Source organism: Cygnus olor, chromosome 20, assembly GCF_009769625.2.
Source record: "Cygnus olor isolate bCygOlo1 chromosome 20, bCygOlo1.pri.v2, whole genome shotgun sequence".
Classification (NCBI taxonomy): Eukaryota; Metazoa; Chordata; class Aves; order Anseriformes; family Anatidae; genus Cygnus; species Cygnus olor.
The window spans coordinates 4,470,698-4,494,425 of NC_049188.1; the positions used below are offsets into that span (position 1 = coordinate 4,470,698).

At 43.5% G+C, this 23,728-nt stretch overlaps 1 long non-coding RNA gene across 3 annotated transcripts in view; it reads right to left on the reverse strand.

Annotated features, from left to right (window-relative positions):
- The window catches only part of LOC121057655, an 80,792-nt gene extending 62,356 nt beyond the window's left edge, over window positions 1-18,436 (reverse strand). For all 3 annotated transcript variants that reach the window (XR_005813877.1, XR_005813878.1, XR_005813879.1), the window contains exons 1-2: window positions 18,228-18,436; window positions 1,738-1,867 (exon numbers count right to left, since the gene is read on the reverse strand). This is a non-coding gene — a long non-coding RNA (uncharacterized LOC121057655). The remainder of the gene's footprint in view (window positions 1-1,737; window positions 1,868-18,227) is intronic.
- Between the last annotated feature and the right edge of the window lie 5,292 nt (window positions 18,437-23,728).

Consider the following 23,728-nt stretch of genomic DNA (forward strand, 5'->3'; position numbering starts at 1 on the left):
TCAAAGGCAAGAGATTAAAATTTAAGAGAAGGAGCATTAGCATTTACTTGAAAGGGAGAAAACCAGCCTGAGCAGAGAATCTAACATCTTTCACCCAGAATTAAAGCCTGAAAGTCACGTCAAGAGCAAGTGGCAGTTTCTTCCTTCCACGGCTGGGGACACCATTACCATCCTGCTCCACCCATCCCATGTCAACACAGGAAACGAGGACCCAATCCAGCAACCAGACTCATTCTTTTCTCCTCCTACTCAGTAGCATATTACAAGGCCACTAAATTGAAAGGAATGTTGATTAATTCTTGAGCTTTCAACCCTTCCCTTCCCAAGCACTGCTTCTTTATAGATTTCAAACCAGTTTGACAATACATGGTTCTTCTGGTGTACGTGTGGGTTTTGGAGCAATATTTAACAACTAAATCAGATGTATGCATAAAATATACACAAAGGTGTCTACATATTAGGAGGGGTGTTATTACATAAAGACAAGAACAAAGACCATTTATATTACAGTTCGCAAAACCAGCACACAGATTTGTGCACAGGTACACTGGTTATAAGTAAACTAATAGCTCAGGCATTTTATGCAGCATTATTCATGACTTTCATATTAAGCCATCCATATTCTTTTAAATTCCATTTTATGTTACCCATAGTATATTTAATCTGTGCCATTTACACAGTCTTAGTGGAAGAGGTCTGCGGTTATGCTGCGGTGAAGCCTCCGTAGCGTGGCCGTAGCCACGCATGGTGCGGGTCTGCATTATGCTAAGCAGGCAGCAGTGAGCGTATGCACTGAGTACGAGATCATCATTGCTTCAGACAAAGCCTAGCACAGCGTTAGGCAAACAACGAGGACCATGAGCTATGTTCCTTGCAAGTAAGAAGTAGCTCACTGGCCAGAGGCCAGCGCTCTTCAAACCATTCTGCAAATGGCCTAATCAGAGCTGTGATCTGTTCTGTATACTCAATTTGTTGAGTCACATCAATTTGTTGAGCTTCCTCTCCCATTAGAAAGACATGCAAGTGCCGTTTTCTAAACATATTAACTCTCTTCAGGCTATTTTGTTGTGTAAACAGAAAGGCAAGTGACTGGGCATTGCATTCTAGAAACTGATGTTTGCTATGCCCAACTTCTTTACAACTTCACAAGTTCTGTTACACCAGTTTTATGCCTCTCTTACTTCATGGCACCATTTTGAGAATTACGCTGTACCATTTTTCCTAGACAACTCCAGCTTAATTGCAACTGGAAAATAAAATTATATACCATATAGGGGAAGGACTCTTCAATTAACAAGTTACGCCTCTTCAGCCACGCTCAACGACCCACCCAATACCCAGAAAGCCCTTAGGGTTAACCTCAAGGTTGCAAAGCCACGATTTACCAGTGGTCCCACCTCAATCCTGAGCCCTTTGCTCAGTTACACATCAGCGATCGTTCCCACCACTGCCAGTCCTCCAACCTTGTGCTCCCCTGAACCTTGTCTGGAGCTGGCACAGGCTCAGGGCACAGAAGCCAACCCACAGCAGTGCTATCACTCCCACTTCTCCCCAGCTCTGCTTCTCCCTGCTGCCCACAGGGAGAGGCAAGCTGGCCTCAAAACAAGTCTTAGGAGGGCCCAACTCGTAAATTAGGAGGGCGATATAAAGTGGCTTTGGTACAGGCTGCCAGAAGCAACACAGACAGACTGGTTAAGGTAACTTCAAGGTCAACATCAAGTACCGCTGGAGACATACCCTTTTCTCCTGAATTTCCTGCCAGTATCTTCTGTCAGCTTCCCACCATCGCTTCTGTGAAGCACAATCACTACCTTGCTTGCTTGCTCTCCATCCCAGAGCTGGCTGATTTTGGATCGGGCTCTGTATGCTGTTTGTGAAGCAAACCATAAAATAGCATTATTCATAGGCTGCTGCTTTGCAGGATGTTTTCCATGCCACCATGCACACACAGCTTGTAAAAAGGTAAAGATTTTCAGCTTTCTTCCCTCTGTACAGTAAAAACTTAAGGCCAATGTTTGTTCCTTTTTGTGTTAGAAGATCACAACCAAGCTGCCAATCATCTGGCCAAGAGGGTTATGCAAGAGTCAGGTTTACAGTAAAGGTGTACAAATTTTATAGCACCACAAACACTTCAACTACCATGATGCTTAAAACTCGAGAGCATTTGGAGAACAAGGAGGGTTATTCAACCTCCACACCATTTTGGCTGCATGTTTTCCAGGTGTATGATTTCACCACATGGAAAAACACAGCCTTTGCCAAAGTGAACTCATAAAAACCTTTGATGAGTAAAGTTTGGATAATCACAAATCATTTGAACCGACAGTTGGTCCAATTCTCAAAGGGGTTTGGCAGACATAATATAATTCGTGGTTTCACACGCAGGCCATTTCCCCCCTCCCCTTCATCCCTCCCCCAAGATATTCAGAAATTTGGAAGATGTTGTTCTAGAAGGTGCACTGGGTTGGGTTTGCCATGTTTTTTTCCCCTCTCCCCCCACCCCCCCCAAAGGGTTAGGCACTGCACTATTGCAACCCAAAGCCATTTGGGGCTGTGAGTAAGCTAGCAAACAGGTTTTCCAGAACTGTGTTTAGATAGTTGCATGATCTGCCTATTGGGGCGGGGGGGGGGGGGGGGGGGGGGCGGAGAAAAAAATTAAACTCTAGGTCTCTCACCACCCATTTGCTGGCAGGCAGGTAATATAAGGCAAACGCTTTAACAATCTCTTCCTCTGACACATTTGGACATGTTATTTCAAGATGTGTGGCGTCATTTAAGGCTGTGCCATGAGATAACACAGTATTTACTTCTCTGGGGTGGGAGCAATATTGCTACAGCTTTTAGACATTATTGACATAATATTTTCTTTGATAAACAATCTATCAGGAAATTGTCAAACTCATAATTGAGGTAATGCCAGGGACTAAGCATTCTTACATGGTCCAAGAGGCAACTCGAAACAACATTAGAGAGCATAGAGAGCAGGGGGGAGGAATTAGATGATCTTTAAAGTCCCTTCCAACCCAAACCATTACATGATAAACATGGTAAAGATGTTCTGAACAGCTTATGCGAAGCCCCTGCTATGGAGAGAAGTGTTCGTTTACAGCTCACGTGATCTGTTCTCTATCCAAATGGGTAGATCAGAGTGGAGTTATTCCTGATTCACCTCTCTATAAGCAAGAGCAAACACCCCCAGAACCAAACGAAGCTTTCATCCCTTTAAGTAGAAAGTTTAAAATTGCCCAGTAACTTTTGTGTACTTGGATGCATTTGGGCTGTAAGAGCCCTGTTCTGCACTCCGTGATGCAGATTAGGAGCAGACAGAGATTAGACATTTAATTTCTATAACATGAATTATAGTTCTCAATATACTTTATGCACCTCACCTTCGACAAATTGCTATGCCATCTTACACTTCAATGAGCAGACTTAAAGCAAATAAATAGGGTTTTCTTCACGTTATTCAGTGTATGAATTTTTCTATAGTTCAGAATAATTTGAAAACTGATGCATTGGTAACTTCCTAACATACAGACCAAACCTAAAACATTCAAATTGCCTGAGAAGTTTTGAGAAGTCCTGAGATACGTCTGTCCCTTGGCCAGATATATAGAAGAGAACCATCTGCAGCACCACAGCACTTTTTTTTTTTTTTTTTTTGGCTATTTTTCCTTATAAGCTTTTCTAATGAACACTTCTGAAAATTCATGCCTGCAAATTCACTGGATGGGATAACGGTAGTAAGCAAATGCAAAGAGAGAGAGGCAAGCTGCATCGCCTTTTTGCTTGCTTTTTTGAAATTTTTAGTATTTGCATAGTTTGTCATAAACCTCCCCTCCTCTACCCTCTTAAATAAATCAAATTTTGTCCTACAGGAACTCCATGAAGTTGGAGGAAGAAGGAAGTGACGTTAGAAGAGTGCCCGGTGATCTCAGCACATCACCATCGTGTCACACTGGCTTACAGTGAGGTCCAATTTTCCAAAGCAATGTCCTATAAAGGTATTACAATGTCCTTTCTCCTTTAAAATCCCTCCTGTCGCTCGGTCAGTTTGGCACCTCAAGCGCGTCGCTTTAACACGTACATTGTGCTCGTTCGTGTAACCCATGTGCCCCAGCTGGCAAGGCTGCAAATGAGCTGGGCCCTCACCCCTTCCATAGGGCTTACTGCTGACATACTCCCATCGACTTCAATCAAGCCCCTAAGTCGTAACATGCTTCCATGTTCAGCTTCTTGGTTTGTTTTTAAGTGATCAAGCTCACACAAGCCTAACGATTCCCTTCAGTTTTACAAGCATATTCATGTTTGCTGTCAAACGCATGAGTTAGTTTTCTGGAGGCTATTGCAAGAAAGCAACCATTAATTACTGCAACTGCACAAAATGCTTTTTTATTTAGAGATGGATTTCAAAATACATCACTCTCCCAAACTAGGTAGTCACTGGTAAACAGTTTATCTACTCTGAATTTTTAGAAGGCCAGTGTATTTTGATTTCCTTCAGAAATATTCCTCTGCCCTTATCTTTCCCTTCTGCATGAACTGATGTGCATTTTTTAATTTATTTTTTTTATTCTGTGCCTTTAGGGACTTTATGGAAGATTTCCAAACACAAGGAAGTGTCTTAAAGGGTAGCAGAAATGCACGTTTACTCATTACTGAATCTTTACAGCACAATTTGTTTCAGCAGATGTCCAAAGACATGGCTTCCAGTGAGCGCCCCTGGGAAAGGCACCTCCCTTCGCATGCTCGTGGTGGCACCAGAGCTGATGGCTCAGCAGAGCTGATTGGCCTGCAGTCAGATACCTCACAACTACAGTTTTCAGAGAAGTCCCAACATTACTAAATACCACCTAATGTGACACACTTTAATAGCCTGACTGTTATTTAGCTACCTAAATTCAGCTCTGAACTCCTTCAAAACAAAAACAAAGAACAGAAAGCGTGCCTTCTACCTTTCTCAGAGGAGACCCCAACCCTCTAACTTTCCAATAAAGGATTAAAAGTACAGGAACCAAAACCACCAGTTCCAGTTCATTAATTTCATACACACACCTGTATAGTCCCCCAGTAAGTTATCCTTTCCAAGGAGTCCCATGCTTACATTCATGCCAGCTATTTCTTTGGACATCAGTGAAGACCATCAGCATGTCCATCCCAGCATGGTAAATAATTACAGCCTTGAATGACACAAAATTTCACAGATTTAAAAACTACATAAAATCTTATTTCTCTAATTAGCTATTAATCAAGCACCAGCAAGTAAACATTTAAACAGCTGAGACCAGATCCACCTTTCAGAGAATTGCTTCTGCCAACAATTAATGTTGTAATGTTTTCCTGTCATCCTTTTGCGAGGAGAAAATGTTCGTTGACAACAACTAAAGAAAGCCTTGTATCTTCATCCCTGGACACATGCAGTGTCTAGAAGACCCTCTATTTTAGCATAGAATAGGCTCAAAACTTTTCCATTTTGACCAGGCAACAGAGACACCAGTCTCACCACTGCTGTGAGACGACGTGGGACCGGTGGCCGAGATGGCAGGTCTCCTACCTGCCCTGCTGCCCCACGCATTCCTACATACACACTAACTCATTTATGCAAACCTCTAGCTCAGGGGATTTATAGAAGTTCACTGCTTTTAAGGATACCTCAGAGATGGGATAACATCACAGAAGTCACGATACCACCTTACGCAGTGACAGGCTAATCAGAACAACTAGCTTCTTTCACACACGCTATCATTAATTCTCTCTGCGAAAATAAACCTGTAAGTCTGGCTCGCTGAAGGGTTTTAATTAACACCATGCTGTCCAGTTTCTTTCAATTTCACTTTTCGTCAGTTTGTATGAAATTCTCAACTCTGACAGTGCACATACTGACTTCCTGGGTTTCCTTTCCATCCAGATATTTGTCTTTTTATTTATGAATGAAAGTATCCTTAGGCAGAAGGTGTTGTCCAGATTAGAAGCAGGCTGAGTTTCTCAGCTGGAACTTTTATCCCTGCCCAAAGAAAACAGGCATATTTGGGTCAACAAAAACATTGCAAATTTATGTTGGATTTGTCACTTCAGCTGAAAAAATAAGAGTCATCAGCCTGAAAGTGCTCACGTAGTTTCAAACTGAAAATAATAAATTAATTTCAATTAAGAAGAAAAGATTACAGGCACTTTAATGAAAGGAAGCATTATGCATTAAGTCAAACAATATTTTATTCAGCCTATTCCTTTTTTGGTCCTTCCGCTAGTGTCATCATCTTCTCCTCAATCCTCTTTTTGTTTGTTTGTTTTTAAGAAACCTCTTCCTCGCAGCTCTCGGGAGCAGACAGAGCAGCGTGCTTTGTTCCCTGCAGCACGTCAGCTGCCTCCCGCCTCTCCCAGGAGGATCTGTGCCTACCAGCACTAAGAGTGCTGTGAGGCACAAACTGGAGTGAGATTGGGATTCTCGCTGGAGAGAAGACTCTCCCCTTCACTGGTAGGAGCAGGGGCAACCCAACAGGTTGTAAAGGCAGGGCCATACAATACTATGCCGCAGTGCAAGGAGGTTTTTACCTGTGCCCAGCCTGCCGGGACAGGAGCCTGTGAGCGCTCACCCTCCTTATCCAGGAACGTTTTGACTCATTACACCCAAGCTAATGTTCCTTAACTGGAAAAAGGTCAGATCCCCCTCGGCCACTGTCACCCAAGGGTCAGGAACTACTTAAACACATAGATGGATCTGAAGCAGTTTAATGGTCTGTAATGACAGACACAGAGACCCTGCAGCTGGATGTCACAAAAATTAGAGTAAGCACTTTACAAGATGTGGGAAGAGAGATCCCTTCGCTGATTCTTCTACTAGAGAGCCAGCTAATTACCCACCAGATGGATGCTAATGTGCTCAGAGGGGCTTGCTGCACTGGAAGGGGGTGTTCAGCACACCCTCCCCAGACACCAGTTAGATGCCACCCCCTTCTGTGCTTCGTGTTTGGTTTCACACAAGTGTTCAGGCTGAAGATGCCCAGCTCTCAGCAAGGTTGTCATATGGACTCATTGACCACCTCAGCAACGCTCTGGAACATTTCTGCTCTGTGGTTTTAACTCTTAGCCATGAGCAACTGGCCAGTCCACCCAGCTGGGCTCTCCGGCTTAACCAGGCCTCCCTCCCGACTGCAGCCCTTCCCATAGCAGCCCCATTCCTCTGCACAACCATAAACTCAGCCTCTCCTTGTTGGCACAGACTCCAGACTTGGATACACAACAGAGCAGGACACGCGTTTGAGGAGGTTTGGCCCACAATGAGTCAAGGAGGGGGAGGCCAGGCTGCTGATGTCCATTCACAAGCCTTTTCATCTCTTAAACCATGAGAAAACATGCAGGGTGCTGTCCGCTCCCAGCGCTCCGGCGTACCTCCCCACCTGGCTGCTGCTCCTCCCACAGAACGGGTTGGGATCGCTTGCTTGGGAAGAGCTGGGAGATGCATGTCTTTTTTCTACATCATGTAGCAGCTGCCTCTGAAACGAAACCAGCCCCATCTCTGAAAATACAGGGACTGCTAAAGATGTCCAGAACGGCACAAATAGCTCCTTTAAGGCTTGTGACCCTATGGTAGTTTTCCCCATAAACAGAGGCTGCTACAGGGACTCTGCAGCACGGACGATGTGATCAGACCAGATGTGGTGCAGTCACCCGGACAGGAGACAGGAACATTTACACATCGAGCACGGTTTGCAACAAGACTTCTTGCAAATCTGACCTCCATGGCCCTACTCACTGCGTCCCAAGAAAGCCTCTTCATAAGGGAGAAAAACAATGCTCATACAAGAAATATCTGTGGGGCTCATTCTTACCACTTCCCCCTGGCCTCCACGTAACCAACCCATTATCTCCCAGCCACTGCTGCCGTGCGAAGCTGCGCTACAAATTTGGCTTGTGGGATTACAACAGACAGATGTCTGATCACGAAAGAAACCTGATCTTAATAAGCACCTCACCCTCTCACCAAGACAGGGTTTGGACTGGCAAATTTTGTCCTGTTAAACTGAGCAACATCACAAATTACAGTGTGCAAACATTAATCGAGACCACACCCTGAAAGAGTGAAGGGAATTGATGTGCAGCAGCGTGACAGAGCCGGACAGTGAAAACAGGGCAAGTATTTCTATCACATGAAAGCTACAAATCAGAGTTCAACTTGCCTAACCAGCTCCCCTGCATCACATTGAGCACACAAATCCACCACCATACTGGAGTTGGTGCTCCCAGGTCTACATTCCTGGGTTGCCAACATGCGTTGTGCATCTCAGATGGAGCCAGGAAAAGTCCTTGTGAACTTGCTCTTGCTCTCTGAGCACAGACCTAAGGGGGCAATTCACATGGATAATTTGCAAATGGCAGGCTTGAGAACTGGGCTGGCGGCATTAAATTTGCTTCACCAGAATCCACAGATCAAATTCAGATCCTTGTGCACAGCCTACATGGACCCAGGAAAGTCAGTGGAATTGCTGGAGATTCAGGACACAATTTGACTGAGGACAATAAATATTACTATTTCTGGAAGTGGCGGGTTTCCTTGGAAATCCACACAAAGGCTGACCTTGCAAACAGGTGTTGTGGGACACAGGAGGCAGCTTTTCCATGCTAGTTCTACTATCATGATCTCTCTCCTATGGCTACAGTACAACACCCAGAAACACACAGGCAGATGATAACCCTAGTACAGGACAAAGGAAACCACTCCAGCCACTCCACACCTCCTCTTCCGTACCCGAGAGACCCTCCTTTAGCCAGGTATTGCAGACTGAACAGAACTTAAACACCACTGATCCGGGTATGGGCCAGTCTGGCTCGATGGCTCATGCTGTACTGTTGACCCAGAACTAAACCAATTATCCCGTTTCCTTTTAAAGGGTTCTCAAATGCCACTTGGCCACACCACTTCACACCGGAGAACTCTGAAGCCGATTAATTACACGGGTAAATGTTTGATTGAAAATTACGCTCGAGTGACGTAGACTGCAAGAGGTTACCTCCCTCCCAGTACAAAAGGCCTGATTTGGGACTCTGGGGCAGCTCCCCTTTAAAGGCAGTATAATTCTACAAGTACAGAAAGCCTGGAAATAGAGAGAAAACAAACTTATTTTTGGCACCCAGGCCAGATTCATTTTGCTAGCAGCCCCCTCTGACACTGATGCAGCCCAAATGTGGCTGCTGAGCCTGTTGCAGCCTTGGCTAGCTCAGGTGTGGGCAGGAGGAGGGAAGCACCAGCAGTATTCTCCATTGGCAACAACAGCCCAAAGGCACAGCTCGGCAAGAATTTTAAGTAGCTAAAATGCTAAGCATAGGAGCGAGATTCTGTCCCAAAACTTCCTGTGGGTTACATTTGCACCTCAGTTTCTCCACCTGTAAAATAATAATTACCCAACACACCAGTTCTTGTAGGACTTAATTAGCACTTGTCAACCTCTTAGAGCTCCTCAAGGGAAGAGGAGCTATGCACCACAAAGTACTAATTAATGGAAGAATCCTTTGGAACAAAGTATATGACTCTGTTGTTGTCAGATCTAATAGAGTCATAAAAAAACAGGGCTGGAAGGGATATCAAGAGGTAACCTAGGCTGTTCCCCTGCCCTGAGGCATGATTGAGTATATCTAAATCACTCCTGATAGATGAATACCCCTAAATCTTGCGATGCTCAAACTGGGGATTAAAATAGATAAAGCTGGACTCATGTTACATGTGCATTGCACTCTGTGGCTGGCTGAAGGCAGATAAATTTTCCCTCACGTGTGGCACATGAGGCCTCTCTTAAGTGCTCTCTGCATTGGCCTGAAAGAGGCCGTACTGCACCCGCCATGGAAAAGCACTGCGAGATCTACCGAGCTTTCCGCCTTGCTGTTATTGCAGCTCGTGCAATAAAGAGCCCCATTGTAGCATACGATCCCCAAATCTCAAAACCTGAATTAATGAGATGCACAAAATGGGGAAAAAAAGATAAAAAGACATCCAAATCAGGAATGGAGCACAGAGGTGTTAAAAGACCTGCTCACGGTTATGCAGGGATTTGGCGAGAGCCAGAAACCCAGCACAGATCACCCAAGTCTTGCAATTCAGCCCTGTGTCAGACTTCTCTGTAATACCTTCAAATCATTTTCATTATATTTTTCCCACTTCTCTCCCTCCTTTCCAACCCCAAGAGTCCATCTAAAGTACAGTTTGGCCTGGCATGTAATTCAGATGTGGCTACTGAAGCACTGAACACCCTTAAAAATAAAAAATTAAACTTTTTTTTTTAAACTGAAGTTAAGCAGGTCAGACCTGGAACATTAGCTAAGTGAAGATTTTAGGATTTTTTAAAATGCTTTTTAATTGTAAAAATGTGTTGGTTCAAGCAGTCTTTCCAAGACATACATGCAGCGTACAGTAGGAGATACCTTTTATTTGATTAACTTCATACGGGAAAGCTTTTGAAACTTATACGTTCTTCATCAGGCTAGTGGATGAAAGCTAAGCCAGACAACTGATACAGCACTTCAGAAGTTTATTAAATTAACCAATTAAACTGAGGCAGTATACAATATACAGAGGCCAAGGCAAACAATAGAAGGTGGAACACACTCCTGGGGCTGAGGCGATAGTGTTGTGTCAGCATTTCCATTATGAAGCTACTTCAGAGTTATTGTGGGAGGTGTGCAATAAAAAAAAAAAAAAAAAAAGAGCTTAAACCACTGAATTCAGTCATTCTAAGGGATTCCCAGACATGCCCAGGCAGATGGAAGAGCAAGACGCAAACCAGTTTTTCAATAATTTTGTCACTTGAATTAGAAAGCAGGTTTGGCCTGGAGAAAGACGTTGGCATGTCACACAGGAAACAAAGCACTGCTGGTTCTCCGGAGCTGCGCAGTGCCCAGCATAAGGGAGCCCTGTTCTCGGCTGCCTGAAAATACAACCCTAATGAACACGATTAATCAAGTACAGCATGTTTGCGTGGGCTGACACACAAAGCTTACTCAGTAACAGAAGGTCTTTGCAGTAAGACCGGCATCTTGTGTAGCATCTTACTGTCAATCGCAGAGCCCCCACGCAGCAATGTAATGCAAAGAGTGCAAGCCAAATCACAAACACAGGCAAGCTCTGTTCATATCAGAGATGAACCAGAGATGTTTACCCAACTTCAAGATCTGTCACCTCTTTAGACAACAGGCGAGAACCAAAGTGACTACATTTCACATCAGGGAGAGCTGAGCATGGACTGAACTCCCCCAGAATTTTGGGTGCCTGGCATCAGGTTCACATGCCAGCTTTGGAGGATGCTTCTAGCCTAAACTGTGGGGATTCTTTGGATAACAGATTCGCAGCTTTCACATTACATTTTGCAGCACGTGAAAACCTTTTTGTTGTGTGCAAACCTTTTCACGCAGCCCCAGAACAACTCACTGAAGGAGGAAAAAAAGACCAATAATGGAAACACTGACACAACATTTACTGTAACAGCATGATCAGCAGCAACTATAATTCTCCTTCAAAAAGTTACACCCACGCTGCTTTCTTTGGCCTCTATACCTTGTATATTGCCTTGGTCTAACTGGTTAATTTAATAAGCTTCAGAAATATTTAGTTGCCTGGCTCGAAAAAAAAAGTTGGATGCGATTTAAAACCAGGTAGCCTGGTTTGCAACCACGAGTTGTTCTTGGTATGGCATCTCCACGGTTCAGTGCAGCATCCCAGCTCCACTCCGCTCCATGGGCGGTTCTGCCGTGCTCCATTTCCTCTCTGGAAACCAAACAAAGCCAGCTCAGCTCCCAGCAACACAGAGCAGCCACGCCGCTCTGGGGAGGCGAGCAGCTCGACAAACAAAGGTTAAATCGAATTAGCAGGACCCATTTCGGCATTCCAGTTCTGTGGCAGAGTTTAAGAGCGGCTGGGGAGCACTGGGAAGGCACAGGGGTGCTTTTAGAAGAGGTAGGATGCCGCGGTGGGTAGGGACCAGCCTGGGACTCAGGAGACCCACTGCTATTCCTGCCTTTGCCAGTGACCTGCCACATGGCCCTTAAGAAGTCACTTCACTCCATGTGTTTTTCTTTCCCCTCTTGCCCTTTCTCTGCTTTGATTCTAAAGTTTTCCAAGCGATTGCATCATCCTGTTTGCACAAAATATGTATTTGCATAATGTCTAGCACAAGAAGGCCCTGGATCACAGCTGGGACTTCTAGATGCAAGAGTTATAAAGAGAAGTATTAGCAAATTCGCATTATTAAAAAAAACACTAGCAAACATTAGCAAATGTTTTTAAATGCCCATTATGCGTATATTGTAACCAACATCTCTTCTTTAAAAATTCTACTGTGTTGTTTCGCCAGACAACACAGAATAGGGGAAGGTCCCAAGTGGAAGATGTTGGCTGATGCTGTTCCTTGGGGGCAGAACCTGAGGGGTATGTGGGAGACAGAAAAAGGGATAGACTATTTTGTAGGCTAATAGTGAAAATCTAGAACAGCTAATTTACAAAACTGACAAGAATTTACAAAGTTGTATATCTCTGACAACCTGGTAAAGACATTTTTCTATCCTGAGCTTCAGTTTCATTTGATCTCTTTCTAGGATGCTGGTGCCTTCAAATCCAAATTCATTGATTCAACTTCATGTGGACACACAACTCTGTCTTAATCTAATCGAAGACTGTGATCCAAAAAAAAAAAAAAACAAAAAAACACAATTTTGGCTCATTGCCAAAGTTAACATTATTTCTACCCACTGCACTACCCTCCACACTCACCTCCAAAATCACTGAAGATCAAACAAAGAGACAGAGGAGAAAAACTAAGACAAGCAGTGACCCATCTTCCACACCCTGACTTTGCAGCTAACAACTGTCTAACCAGAAAGCTGCAAAGGAGGCATCCAAGCCAGCAAGAGCATCAGCAGGGGCTGAACTGGGGCCTCGAGTTCTGGCAGTAGCAGTGCCCCAAGAGCAATTCTTACGAGGAGTAAGGCCAGCAGCTACTGGGCTGTCCAATAGCCAGGATCCCCATCTCTCACCAGAGGGGGTCAAACAGCAACCAGAAGTCTGGCCTTACAATCTAGAGGGAGGAAAACCAACTATAACCTCGATCCACAAGCACCACAAATCTCCTAAAAACAGAGCAGGGAGAACAGGACTGGCAGCACACCCATTTCAACAACAAAAGAAATAACATCAGAGTAGATGCTGCTTTCCTACACCTGTTACCAAAGCTTGGATTTTTGATATTTGTCTTGTGAACTGAACATGCAAACTGGGTTCAAATGAGGCCATCTCACACAGCCTGGGAAACAATAATGAATATGCAGGTTATCATCATCAATCTTGTAATTCCTGCAGGTCTTGAAGGCTTCTCCTGCAAAACACCCACCCATACAGGGCCAAGAATCCTAGCAAAGTGCCAAAACTAATCCAAAGAGTGAGATGGGCAAGTGCAAAGCAATTTTTCCAAGAGTTCATTAAGCAAGTGACAGACTTGGGCTTCATTAATTTTCACCTGCTGTGCTACACCCCCACCCTTGCTTCTTCAGTGCATCCTGTGGCAAAGCACAAATCCCATGCTTCAGCCACGACCATCGGTACTGACCGGCTTACACAGACCTCAGTAGGAATCCTACCCCGAGTTCTGCCAGACTGGAGAGTTAGGTTCTTGCCATCCAAAAGGTGTCACATTCCCTGTGTGAGTGTCACAGCACAACTGCTGCATTAAGGGCACCTGCTAAGCAAGAGTGGGAACAGTAACAGGTAACACTGTGCAACACGCAGGTACTCCAGCTGTCGGGAATAAACCCCTTTGTGCAGACCATTCCTCCCCTACATGCTCTTGCTGAAGTTAAATGTTCTCTTCTTCAGCCCTCTTCAGGGCTTTTGGTGTTGTTGTTTTTTTCCCCTTGCTATTTGTTTTTGGCTTTTTTTTTTTTTTAATTAAAATGCAAGGATCTCTCCTTTTAAACAAAGGAGAAAAGAGGCTGGAGTGCATGAAACACCCTTTCCCTTTAATGATCTGCAGCACAGCCAGCTGGGACAAAGTTGGCTATGATGTCAGATTGCTGGTGCTTTAACAAAACAGGGCTGTTTCCCCAAAAGTATTTCTCTAACTAAGCAGAACTCAAAGGTTTCCTTCTCCAGCAAACACCTGAGCAGAAATGACTCACCCACCGTGTTGGCAACTGGCACAGATCTTTAAGCCCTAATGCCAAGCCTGCTTATGTTGTTGAAGTACTGAGAGGTGAATTTTTCTTCTGCAACTTCCAAAACTGTTTGTCCACTTACATTTTGCATTAAAACTAGCCCTTGCCTTGCTCTCCTCAATGGGGATGAGTTGGGGTAAAACATATTTGTAAGACCAGCCACAAAGCAAAGTCATTTTTTCAAGCTCGTGAAACATTCAAATGCATCTCTCTCTAATCAAATCACTTTTTTTTTTTTTTTTCTGCCTGACTTCCTTTAAAAATAACATATATATGATCATGGTATGCACAAGCATGCATCTCTAATAACTTTTGAATGAGTTGGTTTCTTTCAGCTCAATTTGATAGAGAGACAGGAGTTTCAGAGCTGTCACGTTGCTACAAGTTTTGTGAAAAAAGGCAGCTGGATAGAAGAGAGCTGCAGGGGCTGGAAAGCTGCAGCATGAGTACACCCAGTGTTAGAAACCAGAAAATGCCATTGTAAAGCCACCGATGCATGGAATAGCCTCAGTGGAAGATTACAGTCGACCAAGAGGAGATGGAAAGCCACAGCATGCCAAGTAATAACTGAATATTTATTTTAAAGGACATCGTAACAAAAGTCACCAATCAAAAAAAAAAAATGAATGGCCTTCAAGAGATAGAACTTAAAAGAGCAGGCAAGACAGCTAAATACTTCAAAGGAAGCCTATAAGGAAGAGTACTCTTCATTTTAACTAAGTCCTAGACTGGACACTCCTCTTGCACCCACATAATCATTAATTTCATTAAGACTGACTTCTAACATACCCCACGGTAAGCCCCAGATAATACAAATCCACTCTTTATTGCCTCAGTAGTGCCATTTAAAATCAATAGGATTACTCATAGCGGTAAAGTTAAGCACGTGTGAAAGTGTTTGCAAGACTGAGGCCTAAGGCCTGGTCTAGGCACAGCTTTTGTACTTGAAGAACTGGTTCACTTAAAGGTTTGTTTTGTTTTTAGTTTTATTTTTAAAGAAAACAACAGAATAATTAAAGCCATACAAGCACTTTAAAGTGGACACGTTTTTACTGCTATAGCGGGAACTTCCAACAGCACAGCCTTGCCCAGGTCAGCTGCGCTGTTCTAACCACACTCGTGCTCTAGGCAGTTGTGTCGGTGCTGCCAAGAGCAGCCCCGAGTTGTGTGCCTTGAGCAGCTCGACAAGGAGACGCCAGTCCATTACTTCTGCTCAAGTCTCTCCAGGTAATTCATCCATGGAAGGCACCCGATGGGATGAACAATGTGGGCAATCCCAGGTTATAAGAACATTTGGTCTGAAGTATATCAAAAAGTGGGATTTTTTTTTCCCATGATTCTTCCATGTGTGTACACACACATCTGCCCAGCAGAACAGAAGAAAAAAAAATAGAGCTCAGAATTTCACGTGTTCAGAATTGAAGGTGAAAGAAGAGCAAGGTTATCTTGTCAGAAGATGGCAACAAGGAGTGTCGTTCTAAGGAAAGCATTCAAAGCTTCAGGAGGATGCTAGGAGGAGGGGGGTGGAACAGTAGACTCACATATTCAGATTGCTAAGAGGTTAAAAAAATTGTCACACTTTCAAAGAAAAAGAGACAAAAGACATTAAGAGTAAACAGGAAATCTGGGAAATCTATTTCATTCAAAGTAGCAAACATCTGGAGTAAATTGTCAAGAACTTAAGACCATCAAAGTGAAGCATTAATGAGGTTAAGAGGCAGCTAGACTGGAGGAGGAGACTGATGAATACAGTGACAAAGGAGAGAGGTGGAGCCAAGATAAACCTGAAGGCAAGGGGCTCATTAGCCTAAGGGGTTTTGTTTTTCTCTCTGCCCAGTACTTCCTTATCTTCTCATTGCTCTAAGCTTAAAATAACTTCTACCGCTTTTTGGTTTATGGAAACATGGAAACAGAACAGTACATTTTTTTCTTAGTAATTCTGTACTGGAATCTGTGACATGGTATTTGATTGTTGAGCCTCCATATTTCTAAGTTTAACTCAGAAAAGCACAAGGAAACTGAATGCACGCTACTCCCTCCACCAAGCAGAGCTTTCTGAAGCCTAGAGTCCTTGTTCTTCACTTTCACCCTCCAAATTAAGAGCTATTTTTAATTTTGTTACAGAAAAGAAGAAAAATCTGATCCCTTTAATCACAAGAATTTAGAAAATATCTCCATAGATTTAAAAGCTGTTTTTTAAAAGACTTGTTTGTTTTAAAGTAATTCAAAACAGGCTAAACAACACCTTTAAAGATGACAAAAAAACAGTAGGCATAAGTGAATAAGGAGTCTAAGAAGGAAATACTTAGTATGACTTATCCCTTAATATCCAGATCCTTCTCTAGAAGGGATAATCAGAAAGCTATGTTGGCCTTTAGTCAAAAGAGGAGAACGGTCTTCCATCTCTGCCTGGACTGTTATTAACTATATTGGTTACATTCACAGTCATTAACATCCTTTAAAATATGATCTTGGGATTTCATTTTCCACCTCCCATTATTGAGCAATGGAACATTCATAAAACAGTAGATGGAAACAAGTCAGAAGAAAAAGAAAAGAAAGCCTCCAAGTTCCCATCTCTGCCAGTTAAACTAAATTGAAGATTCAACATGAAATTGATTCGGGAGTGGCAGTATATATGCACACACATTAAAAAGTACACTGGGGGAAGATACAGAATAATAAAACATGCACTTGCCTGTCCTCAGCTGTAATAGCCACAGGCAAACTTCAGCCAAGGCTGACAGAGCAGGAGAGGTTTCAAAGACAGGAAGCTCCTGTGGGTTTCACAGGATAGACAGCTAGGTAAAAGATGAAGATGCTCTTAAAAACCCCACTGCAGTAAAGCGTTTACTAGACATGAGAGAATCCACACCAGCCTTTGTTACTTGTCTCATATTACAGGGGCCATTCACACTGTTTGCTGTCAGCCAAGCACCCATAACTGAGGGGTCAAAGTTTTACTGGGAATATTTGCTCTTGTTTTTGCAAAAGGCAGATGAAACTTTGCTTCAACCTCCACACTTTCTCTGTTAGATGGTCTCAAATGCCTGTCTGCACCTTTCCAGCCTGAAAGGAGCCAAAATGGCTGCTGCGGGGCCACCCCAATGGCTGACCAGCATTCGCTCACACAGAGCCCCACGACACTGGGATTTTATTTTTAACCCAAAGCAAAATGTGTCCTCCTTAGTGCTTGCAAAGTGCAATGTGTTAGAACAGTTTGGAACAACCGGAGATGTTCAAGTTACTCAGCCCTGTTGGTGAATTCAGCCACCAGCTCCTGTAGCAGGGTTCTCCTCAGGGAGCCAGATCGCACCCGGCTCCTAAATTAGGGCGTCTGAAGCATCCTCTGGGAAATCCCTCACTAGGCTGACTAAATACAGAGTACCAAAAGCCTTATTCCTCATCTTAGCACTTGCATTACATGCTACAGACACCAACATGAGTTACACAGGACAACACCTCTACTGGGAGAAATTAGTGATAGAGGGGCTTCAAGGCACTCCACTCCATTTTTCTCCACTGTTTCTACCTTGCCATTAAAACATAGCTACAGGGAGCCATCTGGAAAAAATAGGATTACAAGTTTGCGCTGTTTGGGCCAGGTACAGCAACAGGCAGCCCTTCAGGGGAGAGCACGCTGCCCAGCGCCTCAGTCACCAGGGCCTCACTGGGCCCGATACACACAGGCACAAAACACACATCTTTAACACTAAAAGCAGGCAGTTGTTTTTTCAGCAACTGAGGGGTGCTTTAATGAGCACACTGTGTTGAAGCGGCTGGAAAAAGGTGATAAGCTTTATATGTTATACAAAAAGCCAGGGGGTTACTTTATATAATCAGACACAGCTGACTAAACAGGGCACTGAAAGTCATTCACAGCTAAGGTAAAACAAAACAAAACAAAACAACAAAAACCCCACAACCTCCTCATCCCGCCTCTCCCAAGAACCGGTTCCCCAGGCACAAGCCCAGGGTTGATCCGAGGCCTCAAGTACCCTAATTAATATGCTCCTTGGAAAAAACCTCTGCCTTACCTTGGCATGCCAGGGCCTTGCCTCACCTCCATATCAGCCATGCAGGAGCAGGGAGAGCCAGGGCTGTGTGCAGGCCCACAACAGCTTCTTCTGTCCCTCATGGGCCATGGTTCCAGCGAGGCTGAGAGGAGCCCATTAGCATTAATCCCCCACACTGTGGGGCTGCAGTAGCACTCAGAGCAGCCCCACACAGGTGTGGGAAAGGTCCCAGGTGTTGGTGATGCTCAGGAAGGGCCCTGAACAGCCTCAGCAAAGCCCCACTGGCATTTGCAGAGCAGGGCTGAGGGAAACCTTGGCTCCCCGTGCCCAGCCGAGCCAAGAGAGTCTCTGGTGTCTGCCTCACTATGGTTAGCGTGTTTGTATGTACATATTTAACCCAGCAATAAAACTAAACTTTTCTACTTTTTCCAGGAGAAACAGGGTGGCATGCAGCATTACCTGCATGCTGCTGTTTGTACAAGCGTGGGTGAAGTTTAACACCACTTTAAAAAGACGTGACTGATCATTTCCTTAAGTCTTTTCACAATTTTAGACAAAATATGGATACTTGTACCACTTCAGCACTTGAATCACCCAAGTATTATTTTTCCAAGCATTAAATTCTGTCACAGCCTTTACACTCGGAGCCTGGTTTGGAAGTGCAGATCCTTGCTGAAACCAGCTAATTCCTGTTCTACAAATAACTTTTTGGATGCTATTTAAACCGCATCCTTTTTACATATGATAGCTTAAAGGCACCAGTAAATTCATGGAGATTTATCTGTTTCTGGCTTGCTAGAGGAGCCCCCCTCTGCATCTCCGGTAATGAAATTTCTACTCATTGCAGCTGTGGTGGTGCTGGCATTTTCCAAGACTTAAAGGGAAAAGGTAGTAGAAATAATCTGCCATTCTTCCCAGTTTTGTGTAAAACAACTTGTTTTTGAGGCATGTGAGCCTGTTACACAGCAAGCAACACCAGTTTTTAGTGATGTGTGGGCAGGTCCATGAAATACGCCAAAATCCATACAAAGCAAGTATCAAAAGGGTTCCAGCAACACTATGTGAGTTAGCTAAAGGGGAACCAGCTTCCCCCCACCCCAGGTGTGGAGCAAGGTGTGGTTTGTGTGTTGTGCAGGTACATACGAACCAGCTGCTGCTTGAGCTCTGTGAGAGCCAATCACATGAGCAACCTCATTTGGTCTCCAGAGATGGCTTTTTTTATTTTTTTTTATTTTTTTTCCAGTATGTAACAACCCTAGCAAATACCTGACCAACTCTATCAAGTGACTTATTGGGATTCAGCTCGTACGTACAGCTTTGCAGGATCAGCATCTAGAAAGGCAATGTAGCTAACTGCTGCTGGTCATCAGGAGACCTGGCTGGTTCTAACTCTACTGACTTGCTGTGTGACCTCAGCCAAGATGGTTTGTATCTTACATTTTCCTCCATCTCTCTGGCTATTTGGATCTCCCATCACTTGTGTACATAGGGTTTCTTACCCCATGAAGGGACAGCTACTGTCTTATAACATTATTTCTGTCATTACAACAACAAAAAATTCCTGCCTGGCCTACCATCTGAGCTCTGTACTCCTGCTGAAGCAGCTGACCAAATGCTGAGCTTGCCAGTATATTTTGCCAAAAAAAAAAAAAAAAAAAGTTCCTCAAGTCAAAAGGCATACTAAGCAATCATTTAAACTGAAAAGGCCAGCAACAAGTGGCAACAATTCCCCAGATAAGGACTCAAGGAGGTATGGCTATGCTTGACCTTGAATACCTGAGTTAGCATTCCTAGGCCCCTGCTTTATAATCAGCAGAGTCAGATAGATGCTTGCAGAGGCTGAATCAGAGCAGAAATGAATTTAAGTGCCCTGTAATGCCTATTCAAGGACCTCTTTCCCTTCACTGAAGAGAAGTCCCGCAGAGATAAGCCTCCTTGAATACACACTAGATTTAAGTGGCCAATGTTAAGTGAATGTGCAGGAGCATCTCCCAAATTATGTAGTTCTAGCAAAAAAATCCAGGTTTGCATGTCAGAAACCTGTGCTACTTCAAATACTGTGCCACATGTGCTTCAAGGATCCAAGGTCCAGCTCCTTCAAAGTGAAACCCCATCTATGCCTTCCAAAGTCCAGAGTTTGGAAAAGAGTAATAGCATGTTGAGAGACAAGCGACATCAGCCACAGCAACTGTGCCAATGGCTTTGCACAGCATCAGCATGCCCAGAAGTGTTCCTTAGCGAGCTGTGAACCCAGCCACACAATCGGAGCTCTGGAAGTGGAGTCTTTTCTGGTGCAAGCCATAGGCTTGCCTTTAGGAATCCAAGTGGATTTGATCTTGCATATAAACTAGCTTTGCTCAACCTGGTTTTCCCCCATTTGCAGTGGGAAATCAAGTTTGATTGGGTATAGGAATTATCACAGGTAACTTAAGAGAGTTATGGCTGGCTGTTGTTTTTATATAACACCTTGCTGGTGACCACCTGAATTTAGACTGATTGGGAAATGAAGCAAGGCCCACAGGTGAGAAACTTCTCCTGTACAGTTGCCCACAGGCAGGTTGAAGACCAGTGACCTACAGTACTGCTAAAAAACATGTCCTATGTGAATTACCACTGCTAAAATCAGAAGACATTTCAAGGTTGTCAACAGAGAAGGAAGAGGAGGAGGAGACTGTCCTGGGGTCAGATTCAATTCAATATTAACAATTTGAAGGGCAAAATGGAGAACATGTATACAAAATTTGTCAATGATGGACAGAGCTAAGGCAACTTATGAGGAGTTTGGAGGACAGGTATGGAATTCAGAACAGCTTAAATTGAAGGGGAGAAGGAAAAAAACAAGAAGGAATTAAAGACTAGTGCAGATCATTACATGTTAGAAGAAAGACACCAGTAAAATACGGATAGTATTTGGCTCAACTGTAGTTCCTCAGGGAAGGATCTGATGTTAAAAGTGGGGCACAGACCAAACATATGTCAGCAAATGGAAGCAGCTGAGTAAAAGGCAAGTGCCATTGGGGCTGTATTAACAAGGCTGCCCTATATAAGATCATAGCATCACAGGTTTATTGAGGTTGGAAGGCATCTCTGGAGATGTTCCAGACCAACCCTTCTGCTTAAAGCAGTGTCAGCTAGAGCAGGTTTCCCAGGACCATATCCAGTTGGGTTTGGGATATGTCCAACATTGGAGACTCCACAATCTATCTGGGCAACCTGTTCCAGTGTTTGACCACCATCACAGTGAAAGAGTTGAAATGAAGTTTCCAGCACTTCAATTTATGTCCCTTGCTTCTCGTTCTGCCACTGCACATCACTGGGAAGAGGCTGGATTTGTCATCTTCACTGCCACATATTGGGCATTTGTACACACTGAAGTTCCCCCGTCCTCTTCCCAAGGCTGAGTAATAGCAGCTCTTTCAACCTCTCCTTGTATGTCAGATCACAGAATCACAGAATCGTCTAGGTTGGAAGAGACCTCCAAGATCATCTAGTCCAATCTCTGTCCTAACACTAACAAGACCTCCACTAAACCATATCACTAAGGGCTACATCTAAACGTCTTTTAAAGACCTCCAGGGATGGCGACTCAACCGCTTCCCTGATGTTCCAATCCCTTAATCATCTTCATGGTCCTTTGTGGATTTGCTCTAGTACGTCCACATCTTTCTTGTACTGGGGAGCCCAGAACTGGACCCAGCTCTCCAAATGTGTCTCACCAGTGATGAGCGGAAGACTCACCTTCCTTGACCTGCTGATAATGCTCTTCCTCATACTGCTCAGGATGCTGTTGGCCTTCTTTGCTGTAAGGACACACTACGGGTTTATATTCAACTTGTTAGCCACTAGGTCTTTCCCTGTACTCTGGTCTCTGTACTAGGTCTTATTCCTCCTCTGGGGAGGAGTTATTCCTCCCCAGGTGATGGGCTCCACATTTTGCTTTGACAAACTTTGAGATTCCTCTCTGCTCATTTCTCTACTTCACTGAAGTCCCTCTGAACAGCAGCACAACTACCTGGTCTGCTCCATCCAATTTTGTACAGTCTTCAAATTCACTGAGGTTGCACTCAGTCCCATCATCCAGCTCATTAATGAAAATGTTAAAACTGTATTGGTATTGTATTTTTACACAGAAAACTTATACTTCAGACAATCTGCACCTTTTTAACATTAGTGAAAATTCAAGACGTGTCCTCAGATAACCCATGCTGGCACATTACCAAGGTAACAGAGACAGAGGGGAATCAAAGCTAAGGAAATTTCTGGGATAGGAAGAACAGGCTACAGGGGATCAGAAGCAAGCAGCTACTAAGAAAGAGAGGAATGGAATAAACATTTCCCCACATTGCCTAGAAAAATACATAAACTTCACTGCTGCTGCATCACAGGGCTCTTTTGTTTTGTTTTGTTGATTTTGTTTTCCTTGTTTTTTTACAGATAACTCCTACAATAAATATTCCATTCTGGCTGGTGCTGGAATATTTGTCCAACTTGATATATCATGTTTTAAGAAAAAAATATACACAAAGTTAAGGTAGTCATAAAGAGAAAAAGAATTAGAAGTGTAGAAGAGATCATTGAGAGGAAAAGTTGGAAAATAACATTGAAAAATAGAAAACTAAGCAGTCTTCCAGTGTGCTAACGTTCATTACAAAGAGGGTAGAAAGGATGAAAATGATTTAATTTGCAGACAGATTTAGGTTAGATGGTTTGGGGAAAAATGCTCATATAGATAGATAGATAGATATGTTGTGTTGTTTTTTGTTTTTTGTTTTTTTTAGTATGCATATATATTTAATATGCATATATATATATATTTATATATATTTATATATATAAGGCCAGCACTTGAATAAGGCTTGCTTTGGACGTGAGGCTACCTACTTGGAAAGTTTAGAAAGATTAAACAAATATTTCTAACAACAACCATGCCTCCAAGCAGAACAACAAGCCAGAGGGAATGCATAAGAATCTTTCTTCCTCTTCCTTTCATGACAGTGTATTTCAAATGTTGCTGCACCCTTCCACAAGGTTTCAGAAAGGCTTACAGTGTTAAACTTTTAAGTGTCAATAAAGCAGATTATCAATTCTTCACCGTTTCTTTGTTTTCTTCCCATCCAAATAGTAATTGTTTGTGAAAGGGCTGACACTAAAGAGCAACTGCCGGAGTTCACACAAGTTCAATTCCCATCTGATCATTTTAATGATGCTTTGGTGAGAATCTTGGTTTTTGTGGAAATAACCTCAGCTCTTTGTTTCCTTTACTTAGTTGAATCTGCATCCAAAACCTGTAAGCACAGCTCCATTTCCCCAAATGTGGATTAAAATGAAATCAGGATTGATGAAGTTTCTTAGAATAAGTCCATAATGATTTCATCACATTAATCTGAACATTTGTCCTTTTCCCTTATAGAAGGGGAGGGTTACATCTTCAAATTCTGTTGTGTGATGGCCCAAGAGCCCAAGGTGCAGAAGCCCAAATGAACAACAAGCTTAATGGTACAATCCAACCCAAAGGTCTCTTC